A 7,617-nucleotide genomic window follows, 5' to 3' on the forward strand; every position below is an offset into this window, starting at 1 on the left:
AATATTTATGTGTACCCCAGGGTCAATGGGGGGTGGGGGGGGGGTGTGGAGTGGGGGGGGGGCAATGATTTTTTGGCATAAAAAAAAGCATTTTGTGGCAGGTTGAATGGGGACAAGCGATTTTTGGCAGGTCGAAGAAAGAGGGGGAGGGGCAAGCGATTTTGGCACAGATCTTTTGGGCACCGTTTCTATATTATGCTCATAAAAGGTGTAGGAAAATGTTCAAATATGCAAAATCACTGTTCTGGCATTATATGATAAGACAATCTAAGGTTTTAAACTTGGGTTCCCCAAAATCATATGTGTAAGGGGGAGGGGGCAAAGAATCTTTTGTTTTGGGCATGTCAAAGGGTGGTTGGGCAAAGGTTTTTTGGCACGTCGAAAGGGGGTAAAGTTTTTTTGGCACAGCCAAAGGGGGGGGGTGGGCAAACGATTTTTGGCAGACCATTTTGGGAATTGACCACCCCGGGGTACATATGATTATTGCACCACCCTTATAAGGAATATACTCTTAATTTCAGCGTCTTGGATCAAGTTTCTACCATAAACAATATGCCCAAATTTGTGTAGGTGTAAAATGTATAGATTAGAATTGGGTATTTTATGTTCCATATTTGAAACAAACAATCTTAATTGCAATATTTCGTGCCCAAGAACCAAAACTGGGTGCTATACTCTATAACATTGGGGTACAAATATACAAGTTCCAAAGTTGGCAATAGGGGTCTGCTTTAATTGCATATTCGTGACTTTCTTGTGATGGCCTTCAAGAGATGTGGCTATTTTCAGAAAAAGAGATGGGTTTTTTTTACTATGCTTGAAGAATTTAGGCAAATATGAATAAGTGGCGGATGTATGATTTGTTTATGAATGACATTTGCTGTAATCAAGGAAATGATGCAAATGACTCCATTTCAGTCTAGATTGACACCTGGCAAAATCAAATTCACTACATTTTGACGAAAAAATGAAAAAATTTAGACTTCACACATGTGGCCAAAATTTCTTCCAATCAACAAAATAGAAATGAAATGACCCCAAGAGGTCAAAGTTCCATTGATTTTAGTAGTCAGTATAGTATTATATTATGGGTGATAATTGGTTGCGAGCACATTTATAAGGGATCCAATGCTGAAGGTCGGTAGAACCTTCATATGGAACATGGGGAAAGTAAAAGATAATATTCAATAAAATGGCTGAAAATAACTGAACAATTTCCATGTCAATCTTCAAGGTAAAATTGCCCGTCCCAGGTCACTGTTCAACAATTTTACAGATTTTCATGGCCTCTTGTCATGGATATTTCATTGGTTTCCGACCTCATATAGGGCCACCTCTCAACCGGAGTAGAGTGGGTGGTTACCCAGGCTGATGTACAAGTTGCATCCACCCCCCCACCCCGGTTGGACATTTTTGTTTACTTTTTTTTAAATCATGACATATTTCGCCACTACCAATGATTACCTACACTGATTTAATTCAATTAGGAAATGTTTACTAATACTCTTGTGGAAGGGGTTGGATTAGGGAGTCAAAATGTTTTCCCGCTGCATTTCAGCTAAACTTTATAATTAAGAGATTAAAATTCAGAATCCAACCAACCCCTACCATGAAAATATTTCTGAATATTCCATCAGAAACATCAGTGATTCTTATTATTCATTAGTCTGAGAGCACTGAAAACAATTATCATAAGTTAAATCACATACTTTATATAGGAGAGCTTCAAAACACATCTGCCGGTTGCTCGCCAGTTCCGCCCGGTTCTACCGTTTAGATCCGGTTTGCATTGTTCTAAACAATATGGAATGCGGTACAACCGCCACTATACTGCCGGTCAACCAGCGGCTGAGTTTTGAAGCCACCCATAAACTTTAATATTTAGCTAACATGCAGCCTATATACTGTACATTACAATGCACTAAAATGGGCAAAACGGGAAAACTTCAGAAGCCATGTCCAGGGGGTAAAATGTCCGAATTGAATGAAATAAAGGCCATTTTCCCACTCACACCAAGTCACTACAATGCTTTTCACAAGTATTTTAAAACTTTTGTCCGAGATCACCCCCCCTAATATAACAGTTCTCGAAGTAAATTATATAAATCTAATGACATATTCTTAAAGTGTATGTAGCAGGGAGGAAAAGCCGACGGTCAATTGAAAATTTTGACCTTTCATATTGAAGATATGGATTTTTTTCCCCAAAAGACCTAATTTTCTTTTGGTGTTTTGGGAAAAAAATCCAAATCTTCAATACGAAAAGGTCAAAATTTTCAATTGATCGTCGGCTTTTCATCCCACCTACATACACTTTAAGTATAAATCATCAGATTTATAAAGTTTACTTCAAGTACTGTTAAATATCAAAAATATAAATTTTAATGATTTGCCATAAAATGTGTATCAAATTGCGAATTTCAAAAATCAAAATTATTTGATATCAGAATGACATTCTTCAGTATTCAGAATGCAATTCGACATGCCTAATGTGCTCTAATGTCCCACAATAAATACTGTCCAAACGTTCATACCCCAGCCCTTAATAAAAAAAAAAAAAAATTTGAGGGTAAAATTCGGGGGTATTAATTAATAATATGACAGAAAATATAATTTGAAGATCAAATGAGAGGAAGAAGAGGGGAGAGGAACTTGAGATTGCAGTGGAAAATAATGTCCATGATTTTATGTCCATGAGGCCGGGGACATATCCCCACAATTGATACACCGCGGGCTATATCTCCAAGTGGCTACACAATTGATACACCACGGGGTATATCCCCTATTGACTATGCAATTGAAATTGATACACCGCAAGCCCACAACATATCCACGGCATTACGTACATGCTGATTTGCAAATCTGAAGTCTTTTTAAAGTGTCGCATTAATGTGGACCAGTTTAACATCAACGTTATAACCTTCTGACCTGCTGTAGGCCTACCATGCCTATTAAAATCATAATTACAATGAGAGACATGGCAAGAGGGGAATTAAATTGACTACTTCAAACAACAGTGCTCGTAATTACTGGGGAAACAGGGGGCAAGAGTGCTGACTGGGGGGCATTTCCCCCCATGTGTCGAAGTTACGTAATAATCACTAACTACCATAGCAAAAGATGAATACAATTTTTGAATAGATTGCCCTGCACTACAAGCAGGATGCACTCATCACCTGTGTTTGTCTGCAATCATAGAGCGTGTTTATAGTGGCTGTATAGACAAGTCATGGTCAGGATTTGGTTGGCCATATTTGGTTCCCCACATGCACCAAACAGGTGTTGTGAGTGCCCAATTGGGTGGATTAAACCCGCTTAAAATTTGATGTTAGATTCTTGTGTTGTAAGCTGTCATCATTCTTTTGTCTACATGTAACACAGGTAATAATACCCTTCAAAGCCGCATCATCTCACATTTTAGGTGAGATAGTTGGGTCCCCGTCGCGGATAATGGCTGCCATTGAGGAGTAGTAATGCGTGAAATTGGATTGTCTATACGGATTATACTGCATTAATAATTGATTCACGCTCATAGAATATACTAATTTGAGTGAGTGATCACCACTTCTTTGACATCTATGGTTCAATGCTTAGGTACTGCATGAATGTTGTAATGCAGGGTGATCTATTCAAAATTTGTATTCATCTATTGCTATGGTAATTAATCCTGTTACATCATCACTTGGACAGCATATTGACAGATATGAGTATGATTGGCAGCACCTACACTTCTAATGAAATAAGATGCATTGATACGCCAAACCTTACATTGGAAAAACTCGCATAATCCCCTGCATTTCAGTTTCTGATCAATAGACGAATCCAATTTCATGCATTCCTACACCTCAATGGTAGCCATAACTGGGTCCCTGTCAGCTCCATCTCACCTAAAATGTGAAATGATGTGGCCTTGGAGGGTATTTTAAACTGAATTCTATCACCCATGTTACACATACACAAAAGAATGATGACAGTTTACAGCACAAAAGAATCTAACATCGAATTTCAAGTGGTTTTAATCCTCCCAATTGGGCAGTCACAACACCAGTTTGGTGCTGCGGGGATCCAGTAATGGTCGACCAAATCCTGACCATGACGTGGCTCGTTGGATTCATCTATAGATTAAAAGAAAAGATAAAATGGCCCTATGTTCAACATTTCATATGTCAATATCAATCGGAATCAATGGACAGCAACTCATTTTGGTACCAATATATTGCCAACTATTTCACAAGAATTTTAAAAAGAGATAGTTTGACCTACCTTTATCAGTCAGGACTTATTGGCAAAGGCTCAAAGGTTGGAATTTGGCCTCCACATGGGTCAATCACAGAAAAATTATCCAATTATGGTGAAAATGGTCTCAATATGTTTGTCTTGTTATAATAAATAATAAAAGAAATAGTCAGCCTGAGGGTGAGACATGAGTCTGTAGATATCAAAAATAGCCTTTTGTAAGTCTGGATGAACATATTTATAATATCTTTGACTTTATTAACAGTGCCAAGTGTGAAATGTGAAGAAAATAACAATAAAAACAACACAATCTTCTTTTCAACCTTTGAGCATTTATTTAAACAAAATTTACCTTGTAAAAATCATATTACAGTTTCTAAAAGTAATTTATGTTACGACAGTGGTAATATTATCCTTGGTCTGCAAGGATAACCCCGGGATAACCTTCCAACATTAATGTATTTTCTTCTTTTATCTCATAAACATAGAGGCAAATTACTATATTTTGGTTCATCTCAAGTTTGGTAGTGACGTATGTGCGTATTTCGCTCGCTGCAGTATCAAATCGCGTGTGTAAAGTTAAACGCCCAGAGTGTAAACGTACGCGTACATGGGCGGTTTGTTGACACGCTTAAACGCAAAGTAGTGTTGACGTCACTACCAAACTTGAGGTGAACCAAATCATATGAGGGTCCGTCAGTATGTAATGAAAGTTGATCTTTGACCCCACATACAGATTATTTTGATGAAATTTCTTTATGATCTTCTGAAGACTGTGTTGTTTTTCCTTTCAAAGCACACAGTAGTCTATACAGACACTGCATGCAAATGTGTGGTATCTTGGGATGGATCTAAACAGGCCAAAATCAAAATGAGGTATAGTTATATTGATAAGACTTTCCCAGGAATATAAGTAGGGAGATTGCTGACGTTTGAAACAGTGGTAGGGCACAAACTTCCAGATGAAACAACACCCTTTTCAGAGCTAGACATTTTTGGTGGGTAATTTATAGTGCGTTATCAAATATGTGTTCTTTTGACAAAAACATGTCTTTCCTCTATCAATTGTATTTTGATATTGCAGAAAGTGGAAATTTAAAATTTCTTACCAGATCTGTTGACTAACCCAACCATTCAAATGGTAGTAATATAAATATAAAATCCCCATGATATCTTTAATTTGCACTGTTTTGTACTAGCTTATTCGAATGCTTTTACGTAATCAAGTATGTGGCATCATTTATTTTGAAAGATAAAGGTAGAGTCTTTATGTGATCATAAATCAAAAAATCATTAAAATAATCCTTATATGGGGTTAAAAGTCAATTTACATATTAAACGATCCTCATATATTAATAAATACTGTATATACACACATATATGACAATATTGTTTACATAAAACGAATGTAAAAGCTTGACTTTGGTGTGTTAGAAAATTAACAAGTGTTAAAAAATGATTTATGGACTCAATTTGCTCTTTGAATTTTTGACTTATTATGAACTATTGAAAAAAAAACCCTATTATTCTGCTTATAAAACACATTCAAATTAAAGTATTTCATGTCATGATTTTATGCAAATAGTATTTGATTTCATCATTCATAAAACCACAAAATAAAACCAAGAAAATTATTCATATAATACTACTCTTGCATAATATTTAGAATATTTACAATTTTGTAGTACTTGGTACATTTACAAAGATTTATTATCTGTGTACATGAGTAAAAACATTATCAAGATTTCTTTCATGTAAAATGTATTCAAATTTGGGGCATTCACACAAGGCAATTTGATCCATCACTAACCTTGGCTCATGTTGACTACTTGGTTCATGAAACTATGTGAACCTTCGGAACCAAGTCTCCAATTTTATAAAAATAAAACATAAGCTTTAAGAACTGGCCTAGTAAGAACCCTTTTGTAGGGATGTCATATTCTTCCGAAAGTGTAGGGCTGAAATTGAGGAAAAGTTGCAATTTCACACTTAGACCCTGTGTTTATACGTAACATGATAGATGTGTAACTATGATCAAGGGGAATGAGTCAGCTGTTGGCAATTTTCAATAAGAAGTTTCTTACATCATTTTCTGGCAGCTAACGAATGCTACATTTTGATACAAACCCCATCAAAATCGGAGATCTGGTTATGAGCAATTTATCAATGGCTGAAAACAAAATAAAACAAATGAATTTGAACACGCTTTTTGCCAATATCTCAAAATCAATATTAGCAACATCCAACTTATTCCTCTTGATCATGTCACATAATGTGACAGAAACATTCCATGCCTAGACACAGAGTTTTTATGTCAAGATACACGTATGGAAGATATCTTACCCTTCCCAAAACCATTTGTAACCTCATTTTATCAAATGGCACTCCCATTACTTTTGAACAGGTTTCCTTTGTTTTCATTTTGAGAATAAACTGGCTAAATATGGGTGGATAGTCAAGAAATAAACATAATTTACAAGATCTGGATGGGTCACCTTTGTTTCCAATGGACATTTTATTGTGAAATGTCATTGTACAAGGTACACATTAAAAAAAATTCCACATAGCCCCTGAATGAAAAGTATTTAATTATCTTTGTAATCACTCAAAAAGCATTTTGTGTGAATTTTACATCGAACTAAGTGCTATTAAATTTTTATGAGCCTTTTTATTTTACATGTAAAGTCTATGGGGGTAACGATTAGAAATGGATGGCAATATTGAAAAACCCTCCTTTTGGGCCATTTTAGACACTAAAATGCCCATAAAAAAGAATAGCACTTAGTTTGGATGTAAAATTCACACACAATACTACCTGAGTGAGTACAAACATAATTAAATACATTTCATTCAGGGGCTATAGTAAAAACAAAACATGTCCTATACCTTAATGGTTATGGAACAAAGGTGGGGTGTTCATTGAGGTACATTTTGTCACTATCAACCCATTGCACAGATAGCAAATCAGTACAGAAAATTGAAATGGGAGAACTGTATTATGGGAAGCCCACGACCCGGTCAACACGAGCGTGTTTTTTTACTGTCGATTATGATTGTGTCATATTTGTATTATGATATAATTAGAACCATGTGTCCGCTCAATGCCGTCAGCATACTACAATCTTGTCATCATTCGCAAATAATGAAAATTTCCATCATTGGGCCGGTTTTTAGCATGTTCGTGTCATAATTGCCGATTAAAATTACCTGTGTGTACGCATTTTGTCGTTGTATTTATGTTTACTCAATGGACTTTCAAAGACATATTATTTGATGAGACAGGTACCCTGTTCAATGCTGTATTGATTTGCTCTATTGCATTCACACCCACAAACCTCCTCTCACAGTGAACAGAATTTGTCCAGCGTGATAATACTTGGT

The sequence above is a fragment of the Amphiura filiformis genome, chromosome 15, assembly GCF_039555335.1.
Source record: "Amphiura filiformis chromosome 15, Afil_fr2py, whole genome shotgun sequence".
Lineage (NCBI taxonomy): Eukaryota > Metazoa > Echinodermata > Ophiuroidea > Amphilepidida > Amphiuridae > Amphiura > Amphiura filiformis.